At 33.4% G+C, this 18,528-nt stretch overlaps 1 long non-coding RNA gene across 1 annotated transcript in view; it reads right to left on the bottom strand.

Moving 5' to 3' along the window:
• LOC103275133 overlaps positions 1-17,646 on the bottom strand; it is a 46,376-nt gene extending 28,730 nt beyond the window's left edge. Inside the window, exon 1 of the long non-coding RNA XR_505292.1 lies at positions 17,534-17,646. This is a non-coding gene — a long non-coding RNA (uncharacterized LOC103275133). The remainder of the gene's footprint in view (positions 1-17,533) is intronic.
• Between the last annotated feature and the right edge of the window lie 882 nt (positions 17,647-18,528).

Genomic DNA, 18,528 nt, shown 5'->3' with positions numbered 1-18,528 from the left:
GGAGCAGCCACTGCACTCCAGTCTGGGTGACAGTGAGACTCCAACTCAAAAAAAGAAAACAAAAAAACAAAAAACCATGACCCAATTATTTGCTGCATCCAGGAAACTTATCTCAACATAAGGGATGAACACAGACTCAAAATCAGAGGATGGAAAATGAGGTTTCAGGCGAACAGATCACAAAAGAAGGAGTGATGATCTTACTATCATGATCTTAATATCAGACAAAACAATCTTTAAGCTATCAAATTTAAAAAGATACAATAGGATGCTATATGATAAAAGGTTCAATCCATCAACAAGAAATATCCATCCTAAATATTTATGCACCCAACTCAGGAGCACTAGCATTTATAAACCAACTACTAAGTAAACTAAAAAAAGATACTGACTCTAACATTATTATAGCTGGGGACTTAAACATCCCACTAACAACCTTAATCATTGAGGTGAAAAATCAACAAAGAGATCTGGAACCTCAACTTGATGTCCCACCAAATAGACTTAATAGATACCTACAGAATACTCCACCCAACAACCACAGAATATACATTCTATTTATCACCCACATGGAACGTACACCAAGATGGATCACATCCTCAGCTATAAATCAAGCATAAACAAATTTTATAAAAACGAAATACTTACATGCACCTTCTCAGACCACAGTTGAATAAAAGTAAATATTAACATGAACAAAATTCCCCCAAAACCCACAAAGACATGGATGTGGACACTAAACAGCATGATCACTGAATGATCACTGGATTAACAAAGAAATCAAAACAGAAATTAAAAGGTTCCTGGAAGCAAATGAAAATGAAGAAACATCCTACCAAACCCTCCAGGAAGCCATGAATACAATTCTAAGAGGAAAATTTGTATCTCTACGAACACACATCAAGAAAAAGGAAGGATCACAAGTCAGAAGCCTAACAAATCACCTAAGGGAGCCGGAAATACAAGAACACCAAAACCCTAGCTTTAGCAGAAGGATCCAAAACACCAAAGTAAAAGCCCAAATATGGGACATAGAAGACAAAAATATCATAGAAAAAAATCAACAAAAAGCTGGTTCTTTGAAAGAATAAACAAGATCGATGGACCCTTAGCCAGAGTAGCCAAGAAAAAGAGAGAAAAAGCCCAAATAAACACAAGCAGAAATGCAAAAGATCAAATCACAACTGACCCTGAAGAGAAACATAAGATTATCAGAGATTATTATGCACAACTATATGGAAACAAACTTGATAACCTAAATGAAATGAAGGACTTTCTAACATCACACAACCTCTCAAGATTGAAACAAGAAAACAGTAAATAGGCCAATAACAACCCAGGAAATTGACTCTGTCATACAAAAACTACCTACAAAAAAAAAAAAAAAGGACTGGACTAGATGGCTTTCCAGCAGAATTCTATAAAACGTACAAGAAGGAGCTAATACCAATCCTAATGAAAATATTCTAGGCAATTGAGAAAGCTGGAATTCTCCCCAAATCATTTTACGAAACTAACATCAAACTGATACCCAAACTGGGTAAAGATCCAACAAAAAAAGAGAACTATGGGCCAATATCCCTAATGAACACAGATGTAAAAATTCTCATCAAGATTCTAGAAAATTGGATCCAACAACACATCTCAAAATCATCCACTATGACCATGTAGGCTTCATCCCCAGGATGCAGGGCTGGTTCAACATCCACAAGACCACAAATGTAATTAAATACATCAAGAGATGTAAAAACAAGAACCACATGATTCTATCATTAGATACAGAAAAAGCTCTTGATAAAATCCAGCATTCCTTCTTGATAAATACCTTCAAACACCTAGGCACAGAAGGAATATACCTCAAAATAGTAAGTGCCATCTATGATAAACCAACAGTTAACATATAGTTAAATGGAAAGAAACTGGAAACATTTCCTCTGAAGACTGGAACAAGACAAGGCTGCCCACTCTCACCCCTCTTGTACAACATTGTGATGGAAGTCCTACTAGAGCAATTAGACAAAAAAAGGAAATCTGGGATATCCAAATAGGAAAAGAGGAAGTTAAATTATTCCTCTTTTCTGGTGATATGATCCTATACCTCGAAAACCCAAGAGAATCTGTCAAAAACCTGCTTGCATTGATAAAGGAATTTGGAAAAGTCTCGGGGTACAAAATAAATGTGCTAAAGACAGCTGCATTCTTACACAACAACAAGCAGGCAGAGCACCAAATAAAAAGCACCATCCCATTTCCAACAGACACACTAAAAATGAAATACCTTGGCATCTTCCTAACCAGAGAAGTGAAAGACCTTTACAATGAAAACTAAAGAAAAAGTGCTCAAAGAAATCCAAGAAGACACACACAAACAAATGGAAAAATATTCCATGCTTATGGATAGGAAGAAACCCCAAATTGTTCATACCAAAAGATATAAGATAGACAAGTGGGACCGTATCAATTTGAAAAGCGTCTGCAAAGCAAAAGAAACCATCAAGAGAGTGGGGAAAGAGCCCACAGAATGGGAAAATATATTTGCCAACTGTATATCTGACAAAGGCCTAACATCCAGAATCTATACGGAACTCAAATATGCCAAAAGGAAAAAAACAAACAGCCCCATTAAAAAGTGAGCTAAGGATATGAATAGATACTTCTCAAAAGAAGATACACGGACAGCTAACAAGCACATGAAAAAGTGCTCAGTCTCACTAATCATCAGAAAAATACAAATCAAAACCACACTGAGATACTGTCTAACTTCAGTAAGAATGGCCATCATTAATAAAACAAACAGATGCTGGTGAGGATGCAGAGAAAAAGGAACGCTTCTACACTGCTGGTGGGAATGCAAACTAGTGTAACCTCTTTGGAAAACAGTGTGGCAATTTCTAAAAGAACTAGACATGGACCTTCCATATAACCCAATCCATATGACCCAATCCCCCTAACTAGGAATATACCCAGAGGAACTCATTCTACAAAAAAGACACCTGCACACGCATGGTTACTGCAGCACTATTCACAACAGCAAAAACATAGAACAATAGTGCCGCCAATTGAAACTGGGCTGGATTTAAAAGATGTTGTACATATACACAATGGAATATTAAGCAGTTATAAAGAAGGACAGCTGGGCTCGGTGGCTCAGCCTGTAAACCTGCGCCTTGGGAGGCTGAGGTGAGTGGATTGCCTGAGCCTGTGGGTTCGAGACCCATCTGGGCAACTTGGCGAGACCTCATCTCTACAATAAATCAAAAAATTAGCCGGGCGTGGTAGTGCGCACCTGTAGTTCCAGCTACTTGGAAGGCTGAGGCGGAAGGATCGCCGGAGCCCAACAGGTTGAGGCTGTGGTGGCCGGGAGCGGCCACTACACTCCAGTCTGGGCAACAGAGTGAGACTCCAACTCAAAAAAAAAAAAAAAAAAAAAAAAGGACAACCACACGGACTTTGCAGCAACTTGGATAGATTTAGAGTATATCATTCTCCGTGATCTGTCGCAGAAACAAAGAGTACCACATGGTCTCACTCATAAGTAGACCCTGAACATTTACCATAATACTGTAAGAAAGGAATTGGCAGTAGCAGGATACTGCCAGGATGAAGGGAAGGGGGACACACAACATCAATAAGGGTCTCAAACCAGGCAAAGTGGGGACCAAAAGGAGGCCCAATCTTTATCTGCATGATGACCACTTGTATACTGAATCCTGAATTGTACCCCACTTCTTTAAAATTTTTAAAAACAAAAAACAAAAACTACAAACCCTGGAAATAATGTCAGAGGTAACCAAAAGAAGCCTCTGAAAGGTTGAGAGGAAGGCAGACTGCTTGGGAACCCGAAAAATGGTGGAAGAATACAGAAGCAGGGAATCTTATAATTCCCCACCCAATAGCAGAAGGTAAATCAAGCCCAGCATCTCCAATCAACAAGCCAGCAACAGAAGGCCACCCAGGCAGGGTTATCCTTCCCCTGGACTGGAGAGGTATAATACCTATAACTGGCAAAAATATATCTCATGAATGAAATGTAAATAAACACATGCTCAAACAAGGGAAAAATAAAATTTGTCACTAGCAGACCTACCTTTACGAATGGCAAAAGGAAGTTCTTGTAACAAAAAGGAATAGAAGAATCCCTGAGAAGAAAGAAAGAAAGAAAGAAAGAAAGAAAGAAAGAAAGAAAGAAAGAAAGAAAGAAAGAAAGAAAGAAAGAAAAATAGATGGATGGAAAGAGCAAATATATGGATAAATACAATATATCATGAGTTTTCTAAATCATGTTTGGTTAAAAATTGTAACACCAACTGATACTCAAGACAATATTTTTAAAATAGCGGGCAACCCCTTTGGGTCCCCTCCCACTTGGGAGCTTTTCTGTCCTCTCAATAAATCCTGCTTTTTAAAAAAAAAGGTGGAAAAGTAAAAGGACCTAAATGGAAGTAAGATTTACACACTTCACTGGAAGTGGTAAAGCATGAATATGCCTTATAAAACTAAGTAGGTAATTACCATATTACACAGAAATTGCACTTAGGCATTTATTCCAGACACCTGCATGCTCACACAAAAACCTGTACATGAATGTTCATAGCAACTTTAGTCGTAATAGTACCCAAGCTGGAAAGAGTCCAGATATTCTTCAACAAGTGAATGATTAAATAAACACTGGTACATCTAAACCATGGAACACTACTCAATAATTAAAAAGAATGAACTATTGATACATATAAGAATTTGGATGAATCTCAGAAGAATTCACTATGCTGGGTCAAAAAAGTCAATTTCTCAAATATTACATACTGCATAATTCGCTCAAAAATCATAGAGGTGGAGATTAGTAGATGCCAGGAATAGAGGAAGGAAAGTAAGGGAGAAGAAGGAAAGTAAGGGAGAAATGTTATCAATACACAATAGGAGGAATCCCTGTGATAACAGAACTAGTCTATAACTTTACAGTGGTAGTGGATAAACGAACCTACACACAGGATAAAATTTCATATAAGCATATGCACATTTTTAAAACCACATATGAATCTACAATTACATGTAAAAAGTTTAATTATAAAATAAAAACACTGATAAAATACTCAAAATATAGAGTGCTTTAAGAAAAATCCTATAAGCAGTCAGAATAAATTCTAACTCAATGTTTAAGTACCTATCAAAGTGGGAAGATTAGAGAATGTTAATTATCTCAATACTGATATGTCACTTGGGTGGATTTCCAAACATTTACAGATTACAGGTCTTTCCTACTTAGAGGCGGACAATGAATTAAGACTTGTGCTCAGTCTCAAGGAGGATATGTAGTGACTGATATGCTGTGAGCCCACAAAGGTTCTTACAAGGTTGGCGCAAACCTGTGGCCAGTAAGACCTATCGTTTCCTCTACGGCATGGGATTATATTAAAACTTATTATATAAATTCCAACCTGAGTGTTCTATTTTCTGAAATCTTAATTTTTATTTCTTTTAAATGGTAGAAGTTCTGCTCTTGTTTGAGGGATAAAAGCCAACTGCACTTCAAAATTATTAAAACGTTCAACTTTCCAACATAAATATAATTGACAAATAAAACCGAGAGCTAGCCCATCAGGACTAGAAATGTTGGAGATTAATGCCTCATTTAATGCATAAAAAAACAGACTTCAAAAAAGGATGCCTGGCACTAACAGTCCCTAGTCAGTCACCCCCCAAATACTAACATGTTTCAAAATTATTTTATCCAAACGTCCCAATGAAAAAGAATACAATACATATGCCTTACTAGAGGTTTACTAGAAAACATTTTAGAGTTGTAACAACAAATTCTATTTTAAGCACTTAATTTTAAGAATATTTAACATATTGAAAATATTTGGTCAAAATAATGCCTCACTTGGGTTTTGATGAGCATTAGAAAGTGGTTTGTTAAGACTATTGCTTCTGTGAATAAAGAAAGCCAGTATGAGTTCTATGTGCTTTTATTTTTTCTTCTTTCAAAATTCCTAAGAATGACACATATGCAAACTGGCATTCACTCCTTTCCTAAGGTCTTAGTAAAGGATATGGACAAAACTTGAGTGGGGGGGAAAAACTAATTAATAATAATGGTGACCATGGGTAATTGGTGATATATAGACTGGAATTTATTATTGTGTCTAGGCTCTATATTGTGCTAAGCACTTCAACTTCTTCAATCCTCACAAAACTCCTTGACTGGTACTATTAAAAGAATCTCTTTTCCAGATGAGGTAACAACCTCAGAGAGGTTAGTAAATTGCTCAGGGTCACTGAGCTAGTAGAGGGAAGAACAGCACTGGATTTGAATACTATCTGAATCCAAAGCCCATATTCCTTATACTACCACAAACAGGGAGCTGCAAAAACAGGGAAGAGATAACCCTGTTGGGATAGATGAAGGAAAGCTTTGTGGAAGAAGGAAAAGTGAGTAAATGACAACTCTGGCGGCATTCCACACTGAAAGGGGGTAACTATGAGTATGCTGGAGGCTGGAAGCCCTGGAGAACAGGCACTGCAAGTTAAAATACAGAAAAAGCCTAAATGGAATTGTAGCGATAAGGACAAAGAAGTATATCAATGCTGCAATAGGGAAATGTCCTGCTCTAAGAATACACAATAGCCTTGAGAAGTAACTATCAACAATCCTGTGTACAAAACTGTCACATGTATGGGGTTTGACAGCACAAAACTAAAATATTAATGTGGCGCTTATTTAACCTAATGACATATTAACATTTCACAAATCATAGTATACATTATGTTAGACATAAAATTACTATTTTTAAGGTTTAAGCTTTAAAAGATAAATAATTTAAGGTGCGGGAAGTCTGATTTCTTAAAATCTAAAATAATAAGACAACACTGAAAAATGGTATCCCAAAGCAAAGTTTCATATAGGCTTGTGGATTCAAGATCACTTACAGTAGCATTCACAACTGCAAAATATATGATGGATGAATGTAGTAGAGATGAGGATAAATATTAAAATCTTTAAAAAGCAAAGGTAATAAAAAGGTCTTTTCCTGAAGCACTAGAAGCATTTTCAAGATAAGTCATTTTAACTATTTAAGCCTAAAATTTGTGAGAAAATTATTCCTCCCTTCTGGGCTTCTATAACCTATGAAGACATATTCACTGGCCAATATTTGTCAGATTTTAGGGAACTATATACTGTTTTCCACAGCTGCTTTTCTTGTCTATTTTGTCAAGTTCAAAGCCAAATGAATAAAATTCAAATGAATAAAAAAGTAGCCTAGGGAGTAGATTTTACTTTTCAAAGTCAGAATTTAGATTTCATGCTATAAAATACAAAGTTTTTTTTTTTTAAGTATTAAAAGTCAATGTTTCACCTCTAAGATTTTAGTCACATGTTTCCACTGATGTTTTTCCTCAAAATAAAAATTCTTCTTGTCCTTGGCTTAAGAATAAATTATCCCCTAAAAATCTGAAGCATCCTGGTATCAAAGAAAACAGTATTTCCCTAGCTTTCATACATTCGCAGCATTTTGACACTGCTTTAAGCATTTTATCTACCTTAGCTTAAAATAATCTATTGAATTCAAAAACCAACGTACTTATTCTTTTTCCTTTGACTAGATTCTGCAAAAATAAAAACCAAAAACGCCCTTATATGTACAATATTTTAGATTTACATCTTAAATGGGGTTATGCAATATTTGTTTAATCTTTGCTCTGTGTACTATTATGTTCTTTGTTCTCATACATGTAGGGGATGAGCTGATTATTTATGTCTTAACAATAGGAGTTCATGTACCACAGTGAGGATTTTTTTTTTTCCTTAATCTGAGAGGCAGTCACTAACAAGCTTCAGCTGGAAATGCTTGATGTAAAAACAGTGTGAACCTGTTCCTGGGCTAATAAACTGCTCTTTCTGCCAACAAAAGGAAATCAATTTACAACTGTAATTAATTTTTAACATGCCCATTATTTTTATAGTTTGATAGGTTGATATATAATTTAATTTATGAAATACTCTACCATGCTTGTCCTGAAAGAAGCTTTACAATCTGAAACATTAAATTATTTAAATAAATGGACTCAACATGCAAAATGTCAGTGTATAAGTTCCACAACAACCCAACAAACACCACACCTGATCTGATTTCAGAAGATGTAATCATTCATGGCATACATTGAGAGAGTTCAACTAACATCTTTACACACACAAACTAGAGGTGGTGAATACAACACATGAAAGAGATAGGCAGATATTGACAAAGCAGACTAACTTTAAATCACCACCATCAATTTTTACTTTCAAAAAAAAGAAGGGGTGATTGTTAGTCTTCAAATATCAGATAAACAAAAAATGGCATGAGTATTTATAACAGAGGTACTAAAGACAGTGCCTCCAATCTCTGCAACTTTTTAGCATGCAAATGACTGCAAACCTTTAGCAACCAGGAAGACCATAACTGTATGTTAAGAAAATGGGAAGTCATTCAATAAATGATCTCATGTTCATGGATGGCATTGTGCAAGAGATTTTTAAAAAATGAAAACACAAGGTGTGTGTCCTCAAAGAATTCAGGGTAGTGGGACACAAGCATATAAAATGATAAAAATATGAGTGCTATGTTAGTGGTATGCATAAACACAATTACCGGATTATAGAGAAGGAAATGAACTAAAATGAAGAGAGGCACATCACAGATTCAGTGAGAAATGACATTTGGAAGATGGGCCATGAAGCATAAAGGAAAGCTCGATGGTAATAGAGGGCACATGTAACAATACAAAAACATGAAAAATAAGTGTGCCTTCAGAGAGAAAATAACTTATTGTTAATGGTGTAAAAGGGGAGGAGCCAAACAAATTATTATTAAAAAATTGTGTACTTATTCTTACAAAAAAAGTTGCTTGGGGTGAGATCAGGTAATAGGGAGGGTAGGACACAAGGGAGTTATGCCATTTTTAGTCAAAAACTGCTGGACACACAATGCGGTGTGGGCAGGTGCACTTGTAAATCACCCATCATGAAATGGGAAAATGCGTGGGAAGAATCTCCAAAACAAAATTCACTGAAGCTGAACGCAGCCTTTCACAGCAATGCTAGCTGGTACACTGATGCCAATGGGTTCCTAGAACACTTACCAAGTAGGGAAGCCAGGAGGTTGCCCTTCAAAAAATAATTCTGGGTGTTTTGGGGTTCCCCCTTGTACAGGGTGAATGAAGGAAGTGGCAGAAAATGGGGCCAGACTGTGAAGAGCCTTACAAGCAATACGGAATTAGACTTGGCTCTGTAGATAATGTAACTCACTAAAAATGTATAAGCAGAAAAGAAAGTTCACATTTATTTTTTAAGACACATGCTGATAACCATATGGAAAATGAACTGGATGATGTCTGGTGACAGGGAGACCAGATAGGAACCTGGTGCAATAATATAAGAAATAGTGAAGCTATGAATTTAAGATAATGGTTGTGGCAGTAGAAAGAAAAGAATGTATTCAAGGGAATTCGTATTTAGGAGGAAAAACAGATTGGACTTGTTAACCAACTAAACGAAGGAGGGGAAATTAAAGACTTCAGAGATAATTTCTATGGCTAAAAACTAAAAATTACCTATTATCTGTTTTTGTTTTCCTAGCACTTAACAATGTATATACCACATAGTAAGGTGCTTATTAGTAATGAATGAATGAATAAATGACTAGTTTTGAAGTCTAGGTAAGACTGAAAATCCAGGGAAATGTTTAAGGAATTGATCTAGTTTGGGACATATCGGTGTGTGATGTATATGGGACATTCAGGTACAGTTCAGGTTCAGGTGGCAATCTGGGTGGAAAACTAGAGAATAAGGGCTACAAATACAAAACTCAAAAGCCATCAACATCCACACAGCATTTGAAGCCAGGGGAATAGGTAAGACAGTTCTGAGTAAACCTAGTTTCCTTTCTTATTCTGAACTATGGGGGTGTGACTATTTTCTATTCTAAAAATTCAATTCTCTATCCATTCAGTGTCCAAAGGCAAGGGAGCAATCATGTTATAAAGGTAACTTGGGCCTATGAATCCTAACTTATCATCTAGGAGAAAGGACAAGACTTTTCTGCAGCACCAGCTACTGCAGTATGCTTACAGATGAGCAGGTGTGGCCAAGCTCCTTCAAATAACTCTAATTCGTTGTGTGCTGACAAAAAGTTGAGACAATTTCTCAGAAATCCCCATTAAGTACTACCATTTCTTTTAATCATCTTTTTGGAGGGCAGATCCCTTGTAGTATATGCAGAATGTGTTCCTCTGTATCAAATGGTCAACCAAAGTTTTCATTGGAAATTTTGAGAAGGTTGCTTCACAATTTGCAAAAGAAACATCCTGAGCTGGGGCAAATAGGTGGTTCTTCCACCATGACATGCACCTGCCCACACAGTGCTGAGTATTCAGCAGTTTGTGACGAAAACCAGCATGTCTTTTCTTGCTCCGAGTGACTTTTAGCTTCCCCAGATGAAAAAAGTCCTCAAAGGGAAACGTTTTGCCAATGTGGCAGAGGTGAAACAAAAAATGGCAGAAGCACTCAAAGGCATCAAAATTGACAAGTTCAAAAACTTTTTTGAGCAGTGGAAAAACTGTCTCAATAGGTGTATTGCATCAGAAGGAGAGTATTTTTAGGGATACTGAAGTTTAAACATGCAAGAATGAACACACAATTTTTTATAAATAAATTCTGGGTTTTTTGGTTCTCCCCTCATACAGAAGTATTTTTAAATGTGGCACAAATTTCCATAATGAAAATTTTTCCAAATCATTTATCTCCTAACATGTTCTTATTAAAAGTCCTCATTAAAATAATCTAGTCATAAAGTGCTATCTAATGTGTAAATTTTCCTGTACAGTCACTATATATTAACAGTAGGGTCTCTTAAATATGCATTTACAAGCACATATCCACTTTCTTTTGTGCTTTCAGCAAAAACTGTGCCAAGTCAAATACAATCTATTAGTGTTGAATATATTTTCCCAAAAAATGTGAATAAAGGATATATATTTGGCATACTTATTGGAAGCAATACTAGGCTTTGAGAAAGGTAGTTATAAATATTGCCTATGAAAATAGAGTATCAATGTATTATTTCAAATAAAAGTAGAAAGTACAACTTGCGCAATTTTTAAAATCCTTTAGGCAGTTTTTTTTAACTTGCCATCCTTAAGCAATGGTTCCAGTTTCCTAGAGTTCAGTAAAAATGCATACTGATGGACTGATTTATTCACAAAGGCAAAGTAGCTACATTGAAGACATTTAATATCAGATTTAGGGAAGACAATAAGAGAGTGGGAAAAACACTGTTCAAGTGAGGACAAGAAAAACAACCTTTCAACCCTGGGCAGTAGAGTGAAACATGCTGTGCATTTTAGTGTCCCTGGTAATTATTAATATTAGTATTTCTCACAATAACAGTGCAGCTAGTAAAAATCATAGATCAACTTAACTCTTTCCAAACATGAAGAAGCATGCCCAGTTCTTTAAAAAAAATCTCCTGAAATAGGCACCTACTGCACAAGTGGTCTGATGGCAGAACAGTAATATATCCACACCAGGGGTAGTAGTAGATTTGAGAATCTCATTTACTGCACCAGTGGAGACTGAGCATCATGGCGGTGATGCTCTTAGCTGCTAGAGAAGAGAGAAGAGCCAGCCTCTATCAAACAGCATCCCTGCTGACCTATTCATCAGTGAGGTAGGCATTAAGTAAGGTTCCTTCACCATTTCGAGAATGGAATACACCTCACAATCTCAGTTGTGGTTAAAAAAAAAAAAACATAGTAAGATTATTAGAAAATCTTAGCATTCAAGCTATTTTCTGTGATTTACATAATTTACTTAACAGCATCAAGTATTTCAGTTGGTTATTACAGAAACTTTGGAATACTGTCACAAAACAAACGAAGCAGAGAAACTGCAAAGGAATAGTTCGTCACATTTCTAATACACTAGTATCTAGTATGGAACTTTAAGGAAAATTGTTCCTATTAGTCACCAAGTTTAGTATCTATAAAGACAATGCCCAAAATAAAAATCACTTTATATAAATATCTCATAGTTAGATTTTTGGGATGTTACTCTTTATGTTCACGAGATTCAAATTCTTACCTTATCAATATAAGCATTAGATAATACTTTTATCAACTATGATTTCTACTGTTATTTGACTAGCATTTAGAAAATGTAATTCCTAACTGTAGAAATAATGAATAGAACTGCAGTATTATGAAAAGTGCAAATTTAATTTTTAAGGTAAAGAGGTTTTATAATCACAAGCAGAGTCTTTATAAAATCAAGTTATTTGGTTAAAGTGCTTTTGATTAAAAATCTATAAAAGCAGTTTAAAATGCCGTATATAAACATAATATGACAATGTAACTTTTTTAAGAAAAGCCTCTCAGACAGTTTATAATTAGCCATACACAATGCATTGCTCACTTTATGAGTTCCAAGTCCTAATGGGTTGTTTGATACCAAAGTCATAACTAAATTTAATTGAGTATTAACAAAATTCAGTTATAAGTATCAAACAATCATTGCTCGAAGCACTAAGTTCAAGGCACATTGGAAGGAAACATTAAACAAACAGGTTTGTTATCACTTGGTAGAAGACACTTAAATAGCTAAGTTATCCAATACCAAGGACCACTGAAGTAAAAAAAAAAAATCTTATTTTTATTTATTAACTCTATTTAAGTATTAATATTCACTTTAAGCATTAGTTCTTTCCACATGTATATGTCCACCCAGTAAATATACATACCATACACACTGTTAAGTCTGATAGTATACGCTAGAATCTGGTAGCTATACTGGCTGTGGAAGCCACAGACACATTTTCTTCATTCTGTATTCTCTTTAGCCAACACAGTGCCTGACACATACTAGACACCTGATAAATATTTGTTAAATAAAATTTTAAGCAGAGAAAGAAAAATTAATTCCAACTATGAAACCAATATACTGACTGTGAATCTGAAACTTGAATTAGATTAAAGTATTTTTATTCTTAAATGCTTTAGAATTAAATACATGTAAACAAAACATCTACTTTAAAAAACTGAAAACTATACAATTCACATCTACCTGTATTTGAAGAAACATGTTAAAAATCTGCTTTTGGTTGAATAAAATGCTAGCTACCCTAACAAGTATAGTATAGCAAAAACATCTTCCTACAGCTATGGTGAATGACAAATGAAATATCTGCTTCAAAAAACTCTCACAGATAACTAAATTATCATTCTGATCGATGATGAATTTACTTGGGAAAACTAATTCATTTAAATATGCACTACACAGCTTATAAACCAATACTTAAATGAGTAAAAAGCTTAAGGTTATTTAAATATTATTAATACAACCTCTGTGAGAAAAGATTAAGTTGATTCATGACCATAAAGTTAAGCTGATGTAACAAATAAGTTCTAATATATAGTATCGTGAAATGAGTTTACAAGGAAAGCAGAAATAAAAACGTGCACTTAAATACATATGTACATTAAACTATGCTCCAAAATGTTTATTTATGTTCTTATAAATAAAAATAAATTTATAGGGACATTTTAATTTAAAATTTTTCTTATTTTAAATTAAAATATGAAACCACACAAAAATCAGGTATTAATTACTAAAAAGTTCAACTTGTCAGTAGGGTATGCTGGAACTTTTTTAAAAAAACTATACTCCTTTTCTTATTTTCAGCTGTTTATATATTAATATGTATGCATGTAGAGATGAGAATCTATCTCACTATGTTGCCCAGGCTGATCCTGAACTCCTGGCCTCAAGCAATCCTTCCACCTTGGCTTCCCAAAGTGCTGGAATTATAGGCGTGAGCCATCATGCCTAGCCTTCAACTGTTTCTTGATATTAATCCAGAATACATTTTTTATAACACAAAAATGAAATAACTATATTATTTTAAACCTTTTAAACAGCAGAATTATAGTGAACTACTTTCAAAAATTGTTTTTCAAAATGTAAATTGATCAAAATAAGATCAATGTGATATCAACATATATGTAATTGAATATCCCCACTTTTTTAAACATAATTTTCCTTTGACAAGTCACTTTAAAAAGCTATATCAATGATTTTTAAAGTCACATTGAAGTTCAATAAATCTGAGCATTAACATAATTTAAGATGTTAGATGTGTTATTTTCTCTTTACATATAATACTAAGAATTTTATCTAAAATCCAATAATGAACAAAGAAAATTTAGAAACATGACAACTACTATACAAAATTACTAAAACTACTATTATAAATTTGATTATTATTCTCAATTGTAATTTTAATAAATTTTAAAGCATCCTTAAGCTACTACTTTATAACTTCATTATAGATTAAATTTAAATGAAGTGCAATGGAAATAAACTTTTGCTTCAAGAGAGTTCTGAAATATAATTGCATATGATCAATTTATTGTATGTAAAAATTTTTTAAATAGTTATTTAAGTGGTAAATTCAACTATAAAAATAGCACATTACTATAAAATAAATCCTTAAAACAGATCATGTAGAGTAACTAAACAGAAAATATGATCATCTCTTATAGATGCATTACAATCAATAAAAAGCAATTTATTTCCAGGTGGAAAATATTCATACAATGTAATTAACTGTCGATTTTACTCACATTTTCAAAAAAAGTATATATGCACACATGTATATCATTAAATATTTTCAGATAATTTTATTTTTATTCAAAAGAGCCAGTGTGTTAAATTAACAAATTCTCTAAACAGCAAAGACAATATGAACAGATAAAATATATATTTTCTCGAGGCATCTTAAAGCTAGAATGCAACAATATTGCCATCTAGTGTTCATACCAAATAGGCACATCCAAAACAATTATATTTTTTGTTTTTCACTTAAAAATTAAGTGTGTGTAGGTTAAACACAAACTGCCACTCCCCTGGGCAAGAGCATAGTTTTGATAAATGAATAAAAGGAGAAAGAAGAAAAATATAAAATGCCACTAAGATTCAATGGAAAAAAAAATAAGGCATGTGGGATAAATATCTCTCCTTTTGGATGTGATTTCTGCCACATTTTGTTCTGGAACACAATATATATGTTATTTGATTTTTTTGGATCCATTATTGACCAAACTAAAGTAAAGATCAACTACTTAGGGCTGGTTTCATCTAACCCTATGTATTCCCACACCCTTTGTATTCCAAATGGGAATACTAAAATCAAGTTCCTAAGATTTTTGCCGTAAATTCATTTACAGCAATGTTTAAATATACAAAATTTATCATTTTGATTGCTAAATGTTAATTAGAAAAGATAACGAATAAAAAGAGCAGCAACTAAAATGGCCAAGACTGAAAAAAAATTAATTTCATTACCAGATAAAGATACATTTTGGGCCAAGTTATTTCCTTAACTACATTACTCACATTGCCAAAACCATAAAGATTAGTGACATTGTTCATCACAGTCAAAGCCTCAGAGCAGCTAGTAAATCTCTACATCAGAAACTTCCCGTTGTTTTTTATTGCTTTATTTGTTTTCCCCAGAGGATAAAATTGCTGAAGAGTTTATTTCTTTAAAAAAGTGCTCTACCAATCAATGTAAGATAAATATGTAAAATGCCAACAGCAAGGTGAGATGTGGCGACAGTAGAACTACTACTAATATCAGCACAACTACAATGACTGTTACGTCTACTACAATATAGTATCATCCATTTCCAAACAAACCTTTTGAATGAACCACAATTAGTGCAGTTGTAGCAGTTCACAAGTGTGTCTTGCTTTTTTTTTAGTTCTATAGCTTTCCTCAGTTATATTATCCTCTCTTCCTGAATATCTAACCTAAACTCCATCCTTTGGAAATAAGAAGTCAGGTAATTTTAATCTACCATTTTTCCATGTTCTCATTTTTGTACAATAAATGCATATCACTTATGCAAATTAGAAATATTTAAAAAACAAAAAAACTCCCACTAATTCTCCACAACCACACCCATTTTTCATTTCCGGAGAAGTCTTTCTTTCATCCTGCCCAATTCAGAAGTGGTCTCTTTCTGCTCTAAACTTCTCAGCAGCACTATCTAGCATTCATTTACAGCCTTATAACGTTATTTTTATGTACATGCTTTATCCTCTAGAATAAATTATAATACAAACATAATTTTGAGGCATCAGAGAAGTACACTCACATGCAATGCAAACACTTTCCTGCTCCATTCAGAAACACCATCTACCTCACTGCCCTATGCTTTAATTCTCAAATATTTTACTTGTTTCATACTGTAAAAGTTACTTAAGCTCTCTGACCTATTGTAAGGCTAACTGTTTACAATAAAAATCATAATACCTGCTATTTCAGAGTTACTGCAACAGTAAACACAAAACAAAAAAAAATTCATATATATGTAGAAAACTATTAATAAAGTACAAAGTTTGATTAAAAACTACTTTAATTTCTGACAACAGTTTTTCCATATATGGGGAAAAAATCCCTGTAATACATAGTAAAACTGAATTTAATTTTTAGAATTTTAGCATTAGGGATCTACCTACCTATCTAACCAGCTATGCAGCCTAAGTGGACTACCTTTCTTCAAGCACACAATAAATGTAGATACAATTTTCTATAAAAGCTGATTTTTATAAAAAGCATCTAAATTCATTGTTGAGAACATTAAGACTGTATTTTGTTATTCAAACTCTTCTTTAAATGAAGAATTAAACATTACCACCACTCATTAGATTAAAAAGTCTGGGGTCCAATTTATTCAATTAATTAATTAAAATGTAAATTTTATTATTTACATATCTCTAACCTAAAAATATATATACATAAAAGAAAACAATCATTGCAATATCTAACACGACTTTACTTTTCAATAAATATTCAATAAATTATTTTGCTTTTTCTTATATCTACTTGTACCATGTACTAAATATTGTTTTTCTGGACCATTTAAGAAATCTACTGCGACCATAATATTAATAAATTGATTTTTCTTAAAAAGTCAACTAAAAAACTAATGTTAACTACTTTAAAAAAAAAAAAAAAAAAGGTCTTATTTTCTATTTTTATGCTTTTGGTGCCACCTAGTGAAATTTTGAGAACAATTCTGAAAAATAGATTTTTTTTTTTTTTTTTAAAAGCATAATGTTCACCTGCAAAGTACATATGAGGAATAGGACATTGTAGATTACTTTATTACAAATACATTTTGTAAACATTCTCATTAAATTACATCATCAAGTCAGTCATTTAACTAGTAAGATAATTATGATCATTTAATTTTTAAAAATTTCTTTATTGAAAAGTCTCATTAAATTGTTTTTGTCATAAGATTAGACTTGTAAACATATGCAAATTCAATGATACCCCCAAAGAATCTATATTTGTAATTTTCAATTACCTACCAAGAACACAGTTAATTTTATGCTAAAATAATACATTCTGACCAAAAATCTAAACACTGGTACTCTACTATCTGAAGAATTCCACAAAGATGACAGATAATAACCGATGATTAAGCTTACCTGGGAGAAGATATTTGCTGTTGGAACAACTCTACTGTCCACGATACTATATAATATTGCTAATAATCTGTCTAATGGAAATGGTTTTGGTCCAAGGAGATGATTGCTTGTCTGTAAAAAAAAAAGGATTTGTTTTCTTATAACACAGCTTCACTTTCTGTACTGTAAATTCCCAATTTATAAAAAACAATATATTTATAATTTACATAGCTCTCCTAAAGATATTAGCAAATCTAACCTGCAATCTCTAAGTTAAAAGTTTACCCGGTATGATCACGATTTATTTTTTAACATACTCCTCAAGATTTCTGACTTAGTGTCAACAAATATTAAAGAAATTGCAATCATCCAGCTCAGTCTTGAACGTCACCCCTACTCTGCTGTTATAATTAGATGTTAAAATAATAAACACCACTATACTTACCACTCAATTCTGTCAAATCCTAATACTGTGTAATATGTGCAAAAAAATTAAACATCAGATCACATTACAGACAAGCTGAAGTGTCCTTGAGTCCTCTCCCATTCCATTGTCCCTATCCTTCCCTAGAAAGAAACACTATCTAGGATCTGAAGTACTCTCATGATGGTTTTTATACTTCCCCTACATATATGCCTACAAACAATATACAGCACTGTTTGCAGGATTTAAAATTTTATATATATTCTATCATTTTAAATATCTCTCTATCAATTGCCTTTTATCTTCAAATGGATTTTTTTTTTGAGATTTATCCATACAGACACTTGCAACTTTAGTCCATTTTTAAACTATCCTATGGAATTCTTTTTTATGACTATCTACTTTTAAAAATTCATCAGTGATATTCCTGTGGAGTTCCAAAGCTTAAAATGTTTAAATATTTTAAAATAAAAAATGGAAAAAAGAAAAAATTAATCACAGTTACAAATAACACTGTGGCTGACAATCTTGTACACTTCTCTTTGTGCCCATTTGTGAGTTTCTCTAAGTGAGATTGCTGGGTATAAAGCAG

This window comes from Carlito syrichta, unplaced genomic scaffold (genome assembly GCF_000164805.1).
Source record: "Carlito syrichta isolate Samal-C Ts95f unplaced genomic scaffold, Tarsius_syrichta-2.0.1 Scaffold315335, whole genome shotgun sequence".
Lineage (NCBI taxonomy): Eukaryota > Metazoa > Chordata > Mammalia > Primates > Tarsiidae > Carlito > Carlito syrichta.
This window is presented reverse-complemented; position numbering and strand designations above follow the sequence as displayed.